Source organism: Falco peregrinus, chromosome 11 (genome assembly GCF_023634155.1).
Source record: "Falco peregrinus isolate bFalPer1 chromosome 11, bFalPer1.pri, whole genome shotgun sequence".
In the NCBI taxonomy this organism is placed as follows: Eukaryota; Metazoa; Chordata; class Aves; order Falconiformes; family Falconidae; genus Falco; species Falco peregrinus.
This window is the reverse complement of record NC_073731.1, coordinates 27,951,541-27,969,430: the sequence shown is the minus strand read 5'-3', so window position 1 is coordinate 27,969,430 and position 17,890 is coordinate 27,951,541. Positions and strand designations below refer to the sequence as shown.

Sequence of the window (17,890 nt, the reverse complement as noted above, 5' to 3'; positions counted from 1 at the left end):
GTCCTGCCCCGTGGGCGACTCAAGCCTCCTTAAACTGAATTCATCAAGTCTGCGAAAGCTCCTTTAAATCTACCCTTTCACACAGCAGCCTGCCAATGCCATTTAAAACAAACAACTTTGAAGGGCAGGCAGAACTTGTTTACTCTCTAATCATTATAATAGCAGTGCAAGGACTGATAAAAGTGGGCTGCTTGGCAGACAAATACATCTTTACACCAAAATTCAGAAGGCTTAGCAGTCATTTTTGGCAAATGACAGCTAGTTCAAAACCCAGTACGAACATTTTCCCCATAAATGGCTTGACAAACAATATAAGAGTGAAAAAAATGCTTGGACGCTTTAAAAGTTAGCACGGTCTGCTTTATTTTAGGCACAGATACATCAATGCAAAGTGAATGCTCTGGACTGATGGCTCTATTTACTTCTTTCCGGATAACGTCTGGAGACATGCAAAAGCATAGTCACAGCCCACGTGCCTGGAATTAACAGAGTCCCTTTCTATCCTGGCCATAGATCTAGAAATAATTCACTCGCAATTAAGATCCTAGTGGGAGAGCGCACTCCCTCATTACAGGCCACTTCTGCTGATATGCCTTGACACAATACACTATTAAATTGTCCCGGGCGCACGTTGTTTCCCATTACACTGGGGTAGAGCCAACTCAATCGCTGTGATTTTGAGGCTGCTACCAGTCGCTCTTCCCCAAGAATGAGTTCTGAGCCTGTTCCTGCAAATTACATATTTTCAGTCAGGGGACCAATAAAAGTTTCATTTAACTCACTTGCAGTGCAAAAAGATTTGGGCCATTAGGCCAGTATTTCAATGTGGAGTTGTATTCATACCTAACATCCTATCTTTGCATTATCTATGTTACCAAGAAGAAAGGAAGAAAATAAGAGGACATGGAAAAAACGAGGGGTATTTTCTATTTATGCATTGAGCAGTGCTTAGAAAAAGCCATGGCACTGCAACCTCTACATGGCTCAAAAGCTGCAGGCACAAGTGTAGCTTTAATCACATGAATAACTGATAAATTCTGTGACTAAAGTTACTTCCCCATGCATGTGAATCTTTCATCCAGCAACAAGGACAACAGTATATTAAAATCAAAACAGAGCATGACCAGAAAGCACATAGATTAATACGAGATTGGGCAGATGCAATATCTGAAGCATATACTTAAGAAACCGAATTACCACAAGGTGAATTTACACCTTTATTTGTGTTTAAGGCAAGTTTACACAACAGCATATTTCACTAGTTCCAAGTCATCCCCGTCAGTGTTAGCATACACCATCACTTTAAAAGACAAATCCTCCACGTCCATGTGGAACAACTCTAACCAGCAGTTATTTATACAAAGGTTACACTAAAGCTCTGCACTGATTAAACCCAAACGTTGAGCTTCAAACAAAAACTAAACATTACAAACATCTCCCCATGGGTTTGCAGGGCAGCTCTAGGCTTTCACAGAGTCACTTCACCAATTACAGCAGAAGAGACCACCAAAGCTCAGCTCCCTGCCTGATGCACAGCTCCACAGCACTGAGCTCCCTGCCAGGAACCAGCAAAGCTGCCCCCTGGTCTCATGCTCTGAACTAGAATACAAATTACAAATGAGGGAGCTTATCAGTTTGTAGTTAATTTTGGGGTTGGTGGCAGGGTGGGTTGTTTTTTTTAGCATACACTGTTATGTTGTAACTGTTTTTATTGGAAGTTTTAACTTTCTGAAAGCACAGCGAGTCCAATTTAGGAATTGGAAACCAATAAAAAGCCATGCTTCACAAAGAAGGTCACATTCCTTGAGACTCAAATACACCATTACTTAGGGCAAAATTCTTGAGAAAAACAGCAGCTCTTCCTCTTGCATTTAAACACATAGCTCTTCACTCACAGATCTTAAGAAGGTAAAGAAATGGGACTGATATCAAAGTTCTCTACTCTAGAGGGAAGAGAGCAATTAATCTTCCCAAAAATACACCCCATGTCCATGATGGTGTTGGGAAAAGAATCACAGCTCTCTCCAGAGCACCCTGATCCTTACAGCACACAGCCTGTACCTAAGTGTCCTTTAAACATCCACTCCTACAGAGCAGAAAGAAACAAGGATTTATAGCCAGTTTGCTGAACACCTTAACAGTGTGTTTTTAACAGCTAAATCTAAATGATGAAATGCCACACCAGCAATGGGTTCTAGTCAGAACCTTTCTAATTATAAGCCTCTGGAAAACTAGACACACCTGTAACTGTACTGCACATGTGTCCTCCTCAGGTGTAAGAAGACATTTTGCTTATTATCCTTTCTCTACACAAAGACAGAACCATGCACATATGTCTTGAGTCACTGTTACAAAGTTAGTGAGAGGCACCCCATGCACATCTCTCCAGGTGGCATACACTCATCCTCTGCTCAGAGGGCGAGCATAACCCTTCTGTTATCATCGTGCACAGCAGGTCAGATACCAGTCTCCTGCTATTGATTCTGTGGGTATACATGTCTACACAGATCCCATGGCTTTCAACCTTGCCCTGGAAGCTAGGGTTAAGTTCAAATTTAGTAATTTACAACACATCCTAGTCTATTCATAGCCCCCTTAAATACCAGCATCCTAGCTCTAGAAGCCTTTTTTTTCTGGCTGCGCCACAATGTCCTTGTAAGAAGGGGAAAAATAGGATGCAAGAACAGGACCATAGGCAAAAAAAAAAAAAGGAAAAAGAAAAAAAGACTACTCCAAGACAAATTAATCTCTGTGCTAAAGGGGAGCATCATCTATCAAAACCTACAGCTCCTGCATTACAGCTCTGCCACAGTCCTCCAAGAAGTTATCTGTGTCAGTCCCTACTCACTACACATAGGTATTTTTGACACTAGGGTAAATAAGAGTAATGAGCTCTGTATTTCTCATAACTTATTACTAAACCTAATCCGCAAGCTCTCATACCCGATACGGAATCTGTAATCTACTATTATTTATGCTCTCTGTACAGGTTTTATGAAATCATATTCTATATAGTATAGAACAAACATACTGCTTTTCCAAATTAGAAGAGCTGAAGTCATAAGCAACTTATATAGGTGCCTTTGAAAATCCCAAACCTCCCAGAGCAACTTCTGAATGACCATGCTCCACAAAGCTTTGCTATGCAATATAAAATTCTAGGCTTACCAATTTGAGAGGAGTTCTCTAAAAGAAAGACTCACAGTCAATCCACTTGCAGCTTACTGCCTAGTCATTCTCCCTTCTACCTCTTTCATAGTCCCAATTACTCTCTTGATGAGTGACAGTATCAAACCAAGATGAGAATTCAGTACTCCCAAATGGCACAATTCAGACAGCAGAAGAGCTGTAACATTTCAGAATACTACGTCAAGTCCTTTTATAGTACATTTGTTCAGCACATCCAGAAAAAAAACAAGGTGTGCCACTGGTTAGAAAGGAGATGTGAACAGCAATGAAAGGGGCTACTTCAAGAACTAATCTACACAGAAAACCAGGACAAAGTGCAGAAGCAAAATAAACACAGTAGGAAAACTCTCTGTAAGTGGAAGCTATCACCTGCACAACACAAAACAGCACTAGGACCACCCAGACCACAAGCAGATCATCTTTCCTCATGTCTCTACATAAAGAATCTACTTAACCTTTAAGACGACACAGCCTTATGTAGTTTCCAGGGAAAAAGCCCACCTATGGTTTAACTCCGTACAGGTGTGCAGACTTGTTAAGCAGACATACAGATCTGTAGAGTTTCTAGAAGCCAACGCCATGCGCAGGAAGCACATGGAACACTTAATATACTGAGTAACTGGGAATCTAACATGCTTCATTTAGTCCTACACCTCTACTGACTAACAAAACAAGAAGCCAACAAAGTGTAATAACACAACTGTGCAAGGACAGGGCAAAACTTGCGTATCCTGTTACATCTTGGTCTTTGTCACCAGCTTAGATTAATTTTGCCATCTATTGGGAGGGCAACAGGGGAGCAGGCAGATAGGGAAGGGGAGAAAAACAAGTGGCATCTGAAAAAAATGTAGAGCATCTTTGAATCTAAAGATAGGTACGTCAATAAAATGAGCTTTCACTGCTGGGTGGGAAAGCAGACACCGACTTAACCCCCTCCCTCAAACTACTGTGCTTTATGGTTAGCCTGCATTTGGCTCCATATACAAATAGCTTATTCTTCTTCAAGTACTGAAGGAAAGCACACACTCAGAACAGGCAGCACTTTAAGCACTTTTTTAAAACGAGCTGAGAGAGAAGCTACTCTTCTAAAGATGTTCTGCCCCAGAATACACAGCTCAATAAGCCAAAAAGCTTCATCATTCAGACTCCTTTCTTAAACAGCTTTAGAGGAAGAAAACCAGGAGACCTACATACACACAGGAGATACCTAAATACTGCTCCAGACTCACTACCTCCATCCTAAGCTGGACTGTTCACCCATCAGTACGAACAGATTTAAGGAATAAGAGAAATACTTATTCATGAATCAAGCCAAGTGCACTTAGCAAGCCAGCTGGACCAAGCAAGTTATACCATGCACACTGACATACAAGGTAAGAGAACACAAGACACATGCCACCCACAGCATCCTTGTTAAACAATAAAAAAACCCCACAGACACATGAAAACCAAACCAGTCTTTGGTTACAGAGCTTTTTATTTCTCTCTGTAGGTAATCAGCCAGTTTAACTTGAGTGAAATAAAAAAACCTCAGGAATTCAGCCGCTGTCCCTCATCCATCTCAGTTTCTAGAAAAATAACAGCCCGACAAACAGGGTGTGAAACAACAGACCACTACTTGCCTGTAAAAGGACTAGTGGAGGACTAGAAGCCAAAAAAAGTTCTGTTCGTGCTGCAAGGATGCAATATGAGCTATTATTAACCTGTGCTAAATATCACAAATGAAATAACCATAGCTGCATTGCATAGCGCAGAATTCTCCTTGACAGCGATGAAACAAGGTGATCAACACCCAGGCAGTAAACACGTAAGGGAATCCTCCACATTTCTGACCTTTTCTTCTACTTATCACACCTCCATATTTTTAAAAGGGAGACACTGTCAATGCACAGCAGGTCACTTATTTTCCCGTCCCCTCCCTTGAGCAAGGCTGGACAACATACAACTGTTTATTCTAAGGATATCTTATTCAAGGTCACCAAGGTCACTGCTAACAGCAAAGGAAAAGCATTCACAAAATAGAGAAGCCTCCTGCTCTAAGAGCAAACAGACTGGTAAGCACACAAACTACAGCTATGCTTTGCCTTCTGATGATATATCAAAAGACAGACAAGTTCTTCTCACGTGGCACAGAAATGCAAGACCACCAACAGTCTGTTTAAATACCGGCCTGCTTTTTGCCTTTACCTTTGAGCAGTTTCTGAACCCCTTCAGAAGTCTTTTACTGAGCTACTATAAACTTTGGCCAGTATCCTCCTGCTCCCAGTGCTAAGCATTATCTTGCATACCCCTCAACAAATACACCCCAGTTCAGTGAAGCAAACTAAAGACAAGCAACTTGGGACATGGAGTCCAGAAGTTGTAGGTTAATTCTTTTTAGTAAAACAAAACTTCAGGTTATTGAAAGAAGCATCTTCTACTTCCTCACACATTTTTCTTTGCCTAGACTTTAAAAAAATAAAAAGTTTGCTTCATTTTTATGAAGATTTGCTTTCTAACTTCTTTATTTTTCATAACACTAACAGAAAAGTTGGGATTTTCATTGCACGGAAGGAACGCTGAAGAGAAGTTCCCCACCCATACTCCTGCTGGGTGGGACATGCGGGCTATCAGAAGTAGTGTTAATGACAAGATACAAGTCTGCAAAAATGAGAATGGTCAGTAACTATGAAAGCAACATGAAACAAGCCAAATTTTTATATCTGCAATTATTTATAAGCAGTTTGTTCAGTGCCTGCTTAGAACTATCTCCCCATTCATTCCTGTTCACTTTGTTACACAGACTTTTGTGAAAAGGAAGATTATTTTCTGAGGTGCCTTAGCAGAACCTCACCGTTTATCCTCCCCGCCCCATCCCACAAGCAGACCCCAAACACCCACACACTGCCCGCATGCCCACCTTCACCCGGCCGCACACAGCGGCCCCGGCGGCCGGGAGAAGGGAGCTCAGCCCCGGGCAGCCCGCGCACGGCACCGGGCGAGGCCGTGTCCATGGGCGCTGCCCGCGGCGGGCCGCACGCCCCACTGAGCGCGGCAGGAGCCGCGCTTTGCCCTCGGCTGGAGCCGAGCCCCTGCGGCCGAGCAGCCAGAGCCGCCGGCGCCGCTGTCCCGGGCACGGTGCCCCCGCTGCGGCAGAGGCCGCCAGGCACCGGCAGGGCCCCGGGGGCAGAGCGCCGGCCGGCCCCGCCGCTGCGCAAGGCCCAGAGGGGTCACCACGCACGTCGGGGGACGCGTCCCACACCGCTCAGTCACCCGCGGGCCGGCCCCCCGCCGCGGCCTCCCCCAGGCGCTGCCCCGCCAAGGGCGCAGAGGAGGCCGCAGCACTAGCTTCTGGCCCGCTCCGGAGCTCGGGCGGCCGCCGGCACCCCACCGCCATCGCCTGCCGGACCGCGCACCCGTCCCCCGCCCCACCAGAGCGACCCCTGGGCCGGGCCCCCTCTCTGCGCCGGGGACGGGCGTCCTCCCCGCGGCAGCGCCGCCCACCTCCCGCACCTCGCCATCGGGCACCCGGCAGCCCCTGCCCCTTCCCCTCCGCAGCGGCGGCCGCTGCCCGTACCCCGGCCTGCGCGCCCGGCTCCGCACAGCCCCGCGGCCACCGCCTCGCCCGGCCCGGCCCAGCTCCGCGCCCTCCACTCCGCTGCTCTCCTCAGCGCGCCCGCCGCCTGGGCCCGCGCGCTTGTTTACCGCCCCGGCCGCCCCCAGCCGAGGCCCTGCCTCGCGCCCCGCCCCCGCCGCGCTCCCATTGGCGCCCCCGCCAGGCCCCGCCCCGCACAGCGGCGGAACCGCCGCCGAGGAGCGTGCCGAGCCTGTGCACCCCGCGCCCCCGCCAATGGCAGGAGGGCTCGAGCCAAGCGCCGGCCAATGGGGGTCGGGGAGTGGCCGGGCCGGCGCGCGCGGCGGCTGCAGCAGGAGGACGTGAGGCCCGTGAGGTCCGTGCGGCGGCGGCAGCTGCTGGGCGGGGGGGCGAGGCGAGGCGTGAGGTGCGTGTGCTGCGGGGGGGGCTGGGCTGTGCGCGGAGCGGGGGCGCCGCCGCCATCGCGTGGGTAGGGGGCGGGCGGGCGGCAGCCCTCTCCCCGCCGCCTCCTGTCAGCGGCGGCCCGGCTCCCTCCGTGCTGTGAGGGGCTGCTCTGGCGGGTGGGGGCCGTCGGTGCCTGGCCTGGCCGGTGCCTCGGCGGGAGAGGCCGGGGGCCGGCAGCGCCTGCAGCCCCGCGCCTCAGGAGGGCCCAGGGCGGAGCGGGGTGCCCTTGCTCGGGCAGCCCTCAGGGGACGGCCCTGTGCCGCCTCCGTGCCCTGTCCCGAGCAGGCCCCCGGCGACAGCTCCGCCATGGGGAGCAGCTCCACGTTGTGGAGCTCCGTGTCCGAGAAGCCTTTGTACGTGGGTGCCAGTGTGATTTTTCAAAGCATGGGCTTAACATCGCCCATCGGTACCACTCACGCCTGTGCTGGAAATGGCATGCTCCATTGCATGCTCACACACGCGTTGGAAATAAAAACAACGCGTTGTTTCCTACAGGTTGATTCCAGCTATGTGGTGTCTCATGGATGCTGTAAGCAGCCGACAGTAACAGCTAGCTCTGTGCTTTTCTGGATGTTCGGGTAGGCGTCTGTCCCTGTCAGCAGCTTTGCTGGCTGAAAAATAACAATACATTCTTTATGGTGCATTTACCACATGGCTGCATTAGTGCAGAAGTATATTTAGATGAGGTTTGGAGATTAAATTGTTCATTTCTTGTTAAAATAAACAGGACTTGTAATTCCCTTCTAGCTGAAGCGTAACTTAGAGCAGTGACCAACAAACAGCCCCGAGCTTTAACTTCAGCATTCTCAATTGCTTGCTTCGGCCAGCCTTTTCAGCTAACTGGTAGCTTGAATTAAGCTCATAAATCCACACCGAAGGACTTATATCAAAGTCAGTAGGAGCTGCGGGTGCAGTTGATCTGTGAAGAGGGAAACTGGATGAATGGTCTGCTGTAAGTGTGTACAGGGGTTTAACACAACCCTTTGGTGAATATTCCTGCCAACCTGCTAGTGCCAGACTTGCCCCCCTCTGTAGAGAGGGATAATTATATCCCTTATCTCCAGCTGCTCATACCTAAGATTATTTGGCTGGTATTTATGAACACACAAAATACTGTTCAAATATGACATATATTCCTTCATGTCCTTTCTTAAAAAGTAAAAAGGTATGCTTCCCACCCAAGCCCCACTTAGCTCCCCAGGTAAGCCGTAAGGAGGTCTCTGCTAGGCACTGAACAGTCAGCTACAAATACATTTAGCAAAACTCCTCAGCCAGACATTATCCAATTGGAAACAAGCCTCAGTCAGTACTAGAAAGGCTAGATTTAAACCTGAAAGGTTAAAAAACCAATTCCTTGGGGAAGACACGTTATTGGCTTAATTGCTTTATGCACAGGCTGTGCATAGACACCAGGTATCTGAAATGGAAAGGCCAAACATGACACTTCCATGTCTGAGAATGGGATGGAGACTGGATGTGTTAGATGATGCAAAAACCTGGCTGCAGTAAGATAACAGCCTCGGCAAGTTTTGTCCAAAAAATGCCTGTTTTTCTTTATTTCAATACTGACACCTCCAGAAATGCATACGAATTAACTGTGCTATTTGTGGTTAATTCCACGCTATTTTATCTAAAGGAAAGATCACCTTTACCCTCATCTGGGCAGAGATACGTTTTGGATGTCTTTTCTAAGGACACCCTTTTATCTACTTCCATAATGAATTTGGATTTCAGTTCTAAGTTTCTGTGTAACATCACTCCGCTGGCGTCAGCTCGGTGTTAATTGTGAAATACTGTCTTACTCACTGTGCTGAGCACGGAGAACTGCATGGGTTTCTGCATGAGCACACCGTCATAGTTTGAGATGTAGGCAGAACAAGCACAGGATAAAGCTCTCCCCATCTAGCAGAGACAGGCCTGGCTGGTTCCCTTTATTCCCATGTGGTAAACCATTGGATATTTCTGCTGCTGCTGTTCAATTTGCATCACACCTCCTGTTGTCAGGCTTTCTGCAGCCTTAAAAGACCCCATGAACTTGAGTGCAAGGCTAGTTCTTTCTACTAAAAAAAAAGAGAGAAGCGTCTTTTTTCCCACCCAGGTTGGGGTGTAAAGAGGTAGGACTGAAAGCTGGACTGAAGCTGCTGCGAGCAGATACTTTATGTCCTTTATTGTTACTGCTTAGTTCTTGAGGGGAATAGGGGCAGGACACCCAGAACTCACAGTCCAGAATCCAGAGGCTAGCTTTTGTGGGGATGGTTGCCTAACTGTGTCCACAATCCTAAATAAAAAGTCAAACATTGTGTATCTAAAGCACTGGCAGAATTGTTCGATGGCAAAAGCCATGCAAGACCTCTCTGTAAAACCAGAGAAAAATGGTAAGAGAAAAAATACTATCAGTATTTGGGCTTGGTTTAGTGCTACCAATTATGAGATTTACAGCCCTGAACCCTGGGAGAAAAAGAAGGGGTAAAGTGCTGTACTTCAAAAATATACCAGGGAGTCATCTTTTCCTTTGGAAAGGGTATTGATGGTTTATGTGACAGCCTCACAGTTAGCAGTTCCCATGGGCTTTGGGAGGTCCAAATTCAGGTTCCCTCTCTGCTAGTGAAGACTTAGGGCACTCGCAGCACTCCGCCTTCACATTGGGACCCTAATCATTATGCATGCTCTTGCTTTCTCCTCTCTCCAGCGTTATTTGTGTTCTTCTTATTACTATTTATTATTATGCTCTACACAATGGGAAAGCTCAGCAAGAGGAAATGAGAATGGAGCACTCATCCCTCCCTTCCAAATCCCAGACTTCCAAATTTAGAGTCTGGCCCTGTGCAAACCATGCCTAGTTCAGAGGCAGGAGACATGGACGCGAATCCTGTGGGGATCAGCCCAGGCTGCCCCTTTCTGGTTTTGTGCCCTCCACCAAAGGATTGTAGGTAAAACAGCAGTGACACCTGCTTCATCCATGCCATGAATCAACCATCAGAGTTTGTGTAGGAGCAATATGCTAAATGTGCTGTGCAAACTCTTGCCAGATAAAGCCCTTCCAAGCAGGGTAGAGAAGAAACCTCTATGTAAAAACCTAAACATTGGCATCCATTGATGCCTTAGCGCCTCCAGTATGATGTGACAGCAGAATGAGGTTGTTGCAGGTTAAAGGTTTTTTACCTGTGTCTAGATGTCATATAATTATTGTGCTACATGCCTGCATGCTTTTGCAGATCTGTGCAATGCAGATCTGAATTTACAGAGCAAGCCAGAGCAGTCCTGCAAGAAAGCAAGTTGCCAGATTTTGAGGAGTCTCTTGATTACCTGTAAGAACAAGAAGTGAACATTATTAAGGAACCAGTCACAACACATCTTTGGCACAACTGTGATTTATTTCTTGCATCTTGTTCAGGAGTGTTTTATTCAGTCAAATTTCAACATACTTGCTGCCTTATCCAGAAAAATGAACATTTCTAGCAAGAATTTTACACCTATGAGGATCATATAAATCAGTCTTCTATTAAATCAAATAAAGTTGATAATTTTTATTATAATAATGTGAATTTCAATATAAATACCATAATGATATATCTATCCTCATAATATATGTAATATATAAGTGTAATGGAAATTATAATAAATTTAAATTATGACTAATAATGACTCACACTTCCCCAGAGCCCCTCTGTCTACTGCTATTAAAATGATTTGTTGAAAAGTATTTAATTCTCCAAATATCCTGATACTACAAGTCAGAGAGAGGCTAGTACCTTAGCCAAGGTCAGTGGGAGAGCTTGATGTAGCAGCTGGAAGTCCTGACTCCACAGCAGATGCTTTAGCCATGCCATCATCTCTTCACCTTGTATTGCCTGTTGATACTTACATAACGAAGGGCTTAATGATGCAATTTCATGAGGTGCATAAACAGCTCTGCTGTGGGTCTGGGGTAGAAGCAGCAAGAATGGCACTGGGAAGAGTGAGTCCAGGGCTCTTTGACTGTGACTTCCAGCAAGGTTGCAATCAGCCTTTGGGTGGGGTTGCTTTCCTTCCTCCTGTTTGCTGTTTTCTGAGAGGAGTCTGTTTGCTTACCACCTAGCAGCTCACCACTTACAGGGTGCCAAGGAACACCCAAGAAAAGCTTTGCCAGTTCTGATGCTGACTGCTTTGAAGAACCTGGTGAAAGCTGGCTTCTTTAAAGCCTTGTACAAAGTGGGCCACATTCCCAGAGAGGAACATGGAGAGGAACGGGCCAGAGTGACTAAACTTCTACAAACAAAAAAAAGTTAGAAAACCAGAGCCTGGAATGATCTTTGGGTTCTGCAGTAAGAAGGGCTCCATTGCAACAGGAAATTAGTAGGCAAACAACTAACCTGCAGAAAAAGAGTTAATGGAGTCTCAATTAAGCAGCTATTGGTATTGTGATTAGGTTGACAAGTATTCAGGCTATTCAGAGAACACTCAAAAATCCTCTTGCATAGGACAGGCTCAAGCTGTTTCTCCAACCACAATAAAATATACGTCACCATCCTTCTCCTGCATTCACACAGCTAACCACAAAGCAAAAGCTGCTCTGGAAATGTTTCCCTCACTCTTCCTTCTCCAAGCGACTGCTGAGGATCAGATAAGCTACCTCTTGAGGGGGTTTGTCTTGTGTTCAGTCACCTTCTTTAGAGGGAAATTTCTTTCGGGCAGGAGGAATGTCTTATCTGACTATGTATATTTATGGTGTTCCATCAGCATATTATAATAATATAGGGATGATGTACTGGAACAGCTCAAGTAGAAGTCATTGGACAGGTGGCTTGGTTTTAGTAGCTAACTTGTAGGTATTTCAAAACCTTGACAGGTTTCAGTGACGCTCTTTGTACCATATGTTATTTACATGGCTTTATGGCCAAGAATGAGAGCAACAGCCTTGTAAAGAAATGAGATCTCTCTGACTCAGTCAGTGGTAGATGCACATCCAGTATCATCATAGGATCCAAATGATGAGCTATTTTTGTAATGCTTAGGACTGCTCTGATTCCTGAACTGTGTATTTTCATCCCAAAGCACTCTGGCATTCTTTGCACTTGTCCTTCCTTTCTCTCTCCCCTCACTGCAAAGAGACAGAGACAAGGGTCCATTTCAGCTAGCCAGTGAGCACTTTATTTTTAAGATGATTTAGTGCTGTCAGAAGAAGACAGTGTGGCAGTCCTCGAGATTCATGTTTTCTGTCCAAGAGGAAGACATAGTGCAGGGAACAGGACAGGTATTTCACAATTTCCGCCCCAGTTTTCCTTCTGGGCCTCTCGGGAAGCAGCTTTCCTCCACACAGCTGGAGAGGGCAGGGAATGCCCGTGGGGCTGCTGGAGGGCCCCGAGCCCCCTGGCTGCAAGGAGGTGGGCAGAGGTTGCTGTTGGGTTCTGTGGAGGGGAGAGGAACGCTGAAGGGCTGCCTTGTGTCCTAATTGAAGAAGAAGAGTGGGGAGAAAACACAAAAACCTTCCCTTTGCCCCCTGTGTTTTGCCTCGCTGAGAAAGTTTCCTTGACAGGTGCCTCTCCGTGCCCCTGCTCACACCACTTGCCCATACTGTGTCACCAAGAGAGGGTCTGCTTTGGGGGAGGAAGGGTGAAGGGTGTCGAACCACAGAGGTGATCTATTATCTCTGTGGGTCTCCGAGGAAGAGAGCAAGAGACCTGGGAGGACAGCATTGGTAGCAAAGCTGAAGACTCTAGCATTTCTTGTCTCCTGCTATTATTTATCCAGAACAGACTGCAGTGGCTGTGGCCCAGGGTGTTTGTGGCTTGTGCTATATAGCTCAAGGGCATCGACCGTACAGGACTGAACTCTAATAGGAGGTGGGTGCAGGCCCACCGGTGCTGGGGTTCTCTCTAATAATTATTTGGAGAAAAGGTAGCAAATCTACTCTTCAGGCGTTTTAGATGGTATTCACCTGGATTTCTCCTCTCAGTGATGTGAGGCAGATCACAGCCTCCTTGTCTTTCACCTGGGTTTGCTCCTGCCCTCCACATACACATGCTCAGTGGGCTGGATGACATGATTTTCTCTCCAGCCGGGGGAAAAGAAGCATTGCAAATGCATTCTTACGAACTGGAAGTTTACATGTAAGTACACAGATTTTTTTCTCTTTAAGTTATGAAAGAAAGCAAAACTAGGTGTTGCTCTCTAGATGAGGTGGTAACAAGCCACAGCAAGCCCAGGCTACAAATGTGTTCATCACTGACAGATGATTGCCAGTAAAAGTTGTGCAGCACACCACACATATGCCACCACGCCACGTTTGGCTGTCACTCATGCCACCCACTGCTCTCTCCAGACTTTGCCACATGGGTCCCAAGTGGGTACCAAGCACTTTGGAAAATTGGAGACAAGCCCATGGGGGTGGAGTACATTGATAGAAGGATAGTGCCAGGTGGAGAGGCTGCAGATAGAAGCACTAAATGGAAGAAAGTGATACCAGTCCTTGTCTTTGGCTTCTGTGTAGGACAGTGTAAGGCAAGGACAGGCACCTTGCCCCTGCCACCTTAGCAAATAATGTAGTAAAACATTCACAATATCATGCTCATCTGTTCAAATTCTGTTGCACAACAGTGATTTTTATGGGTATCGAGCAAAGTCATTTTGGATGATACGGAGTTGAAGAGTCTGAAGTTGCAGCAGTCTCTCTGATCAGCAGCTGTGTACCTCAAGAACACAGTATTTGTTTCTCCCCAGATCAGTGAGACTTGGTTAAACGTTATTCTGTCTGTAATTCTTCCTTATCTCTGGGCTAGACAGATCAGTTGTTTCTGCTCATTGTAAATTGCATTTGCTTGCATAGTTTGGTGAGTGCTTTGTCCTCCTGTCTTGCCACCTGATTGATTACATGTACCTCAATCAATCCTGCACAGGCATAGTAGAAAGGCTCAGTTCTTTGTAGCTTCCAGCCAGGATTCACTTTACAGATAACTAGCAAAGCCATTCACCCCCTGAGTAAACATGGCAAATTAATTTTGAAGCTAGGCAAACAGAAGCAAGTCCTTTGCATTTAGCCACTCTAAAAAGCCTTTTGCAAAGGACAGAAGGGTTATCCGGAACAGTTTGTGCAGAGTTGTCTTAAATGGGAAGGTGGGCTGGAGCCAGAGAAATAAGGCTATTTCTGAACACTTTACTGGAACTAAGAATTAACACCAGTCATCACAGGTTGCTCTGCTGGCTAATGGTGAAGTGTGCTGCCAAATTCAGCCATTGCTCCCAGATTTTGGCACAGCATTGCCATGTCTCGCATAGCTGGAGAGCAGCGAGCCACCTTGCCCCAGCCTGGAACCATCCCCAAGACACCATGTTTTCTTTCACTGCCTTAAGAGCCAGTCCTTGTTCTGGCTTCCTGGCATCTTCCCTCGCTGTTCCAAAGGACAGCAAGGTGTGGGAAGGAGACCGGGAAAGCTGCAGGGTTTTTTCTGAGTGCCTGTGTGGCAAATGGACAAACTGATCCATCCGCTTGCCTGAAGATGATACACAGCTAGTCCCAACTATTTACTTCCAGCAGTCAGTCTAGGGAGAAAGCAGAATTGTTGCTACCTTTGGATGCTGACTGACCCATTTTCTGCTTTGCTGTGGCTATTGATCCAGTTCTTGAGGTCAGTTGCAAAGGACCACGTAATCTGTCCTCTAGTAACTCTATCTGTATCCACATACCTGAAGAGAAACATTGACTGGTGGCAGAACATCCTGACTGACACGTATCTGAGTGCAGCTAAGAGGGAGACGCCAGCTGTTAATACAAGCCTCTGGAAGGAATGACTGATCAAGAGATGGGCCAGACATCCAGATTAAGCTCTTCATTTGACCCTGAGCAAATTATTCAACTCCGATCTATAAAACAGGGCTAATGGCATTGTTCTGCTCTGTCGTGCTCTTGAAGGCCGATGCCTAAATAAGTGCTTGCAAAGCCTCAGTAGATGTGCAGCAGAGTAATTTCGACATGCTCTGTAGCTGTGCACAGGGAAAAGAGCTCGCCTTCAGGCACAGCGGTGCCAAGAACCAGCAGTGCAGGTTCACTCTCCCATCAACTCCCAGATGCTTCTGAGAAGATTTCTAGCCTGGAGGAGCCCAAGGTGGGAGCACAAAGATGCCCCTTTTCTTCAGCAGTCCCACTAGATACAGGATCTAATGATGAAGCCTGGACAGTGACTACATCCTGTGCCATCCACTCCACAGACTTCAACGAACTGTCACTTCAGTTTAACTGGTGGCCTACATTCAAACCATAGGAAACGTGGTTCCTTTCCTGGAAGACAGACCTTCTCACTGTTCTCTGCTGCAGCACTCCTGTTTCATGACAGCACTAAAAAGCATGCACACACACACACAACAGTAACAAAGAAGGTGACCTAACCCTTTGCATGCTAAGTGGCTTTGGTATTGCCTCATGTCCCCTGCTAGCCTACATTTTCCCATCCTGTTTAAGTCTTTCAAGCTATAGCTGCACTGAACATGCCTGGTTAGAGAAGCCAGCACCTCCCTCCTCTTTTCTAAGCCTAACCCATGCCTCAAGTGTGTTTTGTTTTTTTCTGGCCTTGTATTCTTCCCTAGCCTGACCAGCCACAGCTTAGAGCCTCTATAGCCAAAGACATCTGCTGGATTTCTATTCCCCATTAGTTTTCAGCACAACCTGGAATGTGAAATGGCTGCATGATGAGTTGTCCGCAATTGTTCAGTGTGTTTGCCATTTCAGTTCTTAGCTTGTCCACCCAAATCACATAGGGTCAGAAATCAGATATTTAATTTTTTTCCTTACTAGAGAAGAAAGTCCGTTTTCGTGTCTCTTGAAACCTGCACAAAACACTCGGGAAGACTAACTATTACCACAATATTAAGAGAACAAAAATAGCTCAAATTTGAACTTCCCAGAATATCACAAAAGGCTGTATTTGATAGGGGCTTACAGAGTGGACATGTCTTTTCCAGCATTATGAAAGGGTAAGACACTCCTGTTGGAATAACTCTGTAAATGCTACTGGCATTTTATTGCTACTATCTGTTGGTACATCAAAGCGGTGAATAGGTAACGTCAAAAATAATCCTGAATACCTACCTTCAGCTCCAGGGATCTTGCTTGTCTTACACCAGTTTTGAAGGAAGGCTCAGATTCTTTCTTAAATAGATGCAGCTCTGCCAAGTCAGGGAGAATTGTAATTGCTTATATTTAGCTTTGTAAAGATTGAGGAAGGCATGGCATAAGTTAAAAGGTTGGATCAGTTTTCCACGCTTGCTTTTACTGTTTACACTGTTCCTAGTCTGCTTAAATGCAGGTTAGCTGTGGAGTTACTCACATTTTATACCGGGGTGAGCAAGGTCCCCCTGAAGTCATAGAAACCAGTGATATAGGGGGAAATAGGACTGAAGCTTTTCCTGCTCTGCCCCCTTCTGATTCTTCAGGCCCTGCAAGGCAGTTCAGGAGTGCCAGGCTTCACAGCATTTATTTCTGTGCAGACCTAATCCTGAGTTGGCCTTGGGAGCCATCACTTAGCTCAGGCTGCATTTGATAGGACTCGAACACTTCCCAGTTTTGGAAAACTTCCATTCCAACTACTTGGCCCCATACCTGTCTCAGGTTTCTATATCAAGGAGTTTAGCTAGTTCCACTTCAAAGTCTCTGTTTATTTATATCTTTCTAATACTAAGCCACAAATAGAGCCGAGCATTGACACCTCCCAAATTGTGTTCTTGAGCACCTGTCAAACATTTGTTGCACGAAGGAGAAGACAACAGTTCATATTCACTTAACTCCTTGAGTGCTCAGGGTAAACGTCTTGAATTGAGAGTGGGAAAAGATGGGTGATAGCAAACCTGCAGCAAAGGGAAGAAGAAATTATAGTGACTTGTGTGATCATTTTTGATGCCCTGATCTGATGTGGGCAGATCTTTCTTACGTAACCTACTTAAACCCAGCATTTACTCTCTTACTCTTGTTCTGTTTCCCATTTGTAGGACGGCAACAGCGCACATCACTCTACCTTACTGGGGGCAGGGGAAGCAAGGATAAATTCGATGAGGGATGCAACAGCGTGTTAGGGAGCATATAAATAATATGGTAGAAGTTCTGGCAATGGTACCACATCTGTCCAGGCTGCTTTCTTATAAAACAACTGAGTTCAAGAAAACTAGATAGTCCCCCTGTCCTCTAAGAGCACAAATGACACAATCTAGCTTGACCTTAGATTCCCCAGTGCTGAAAACTGGAATGACAGCAGCGTGCTCTTTTCTTCCCCCTAGATTACCAAGACCTGCTGGGACAGAAAAGGAGACTGCAAGTCAGAGGAGGAATGACAAAGCAGTAAGTATAATTATTTGTTTCCCTCTTGAAGATGCTCAGAAGAAAACCTAATTTAGCGATGGCTGGAGGAGCCCCTGACTTATGCATGGGATTTTTAGGACTGAAACTAGGGCTGAATGCTTTAAAAAAAAAAAAAAAAATAACAGGAGGGGACCCAAACAAGATGGAGTGTGCAACTTAACAGCACCTCACCCAGAGCTGCAGTGCTGAACGTGGCATCACATTGAAACCAGATGTTTTTAAATGGATCCTGGTACAGCATGAGGTTCACTTTCACTCAAAGCCTCTCCTATGCTGTGGCAAAACTGCAGCCATGCTGGGGTGAGGGGAGCCTGCTTTCTCCCTGCCATGAGGGAAACTCCAGGGCCTTCAGCCTCACT

General features: G+C 46.3%; 1 protein-coding gene across 1 annotated transcript in view; it reads right to left on the bottom strand.

Annotated features, from left to right (window-relative positions):
* Positions 1 to 6,888, bottom strand: part of COQ8A (coenzyme Q8A) — a 46,088-nt gene extending 39,200 nt beyond the window's left edge. Inside the window, exon 1 of the mRNA XM_055815950.1 lies at positions 6,746 to 6,888. The gene's annotated coding sequence lies outside the window, so the exon portion shown is untranslated. The remainder of the gene's footprint in view (positions 1 to 6,745) is intronic.
* Between the last annotated feature and the right edge of the window lie 11,002 nt (positions 6,889 to 17,890).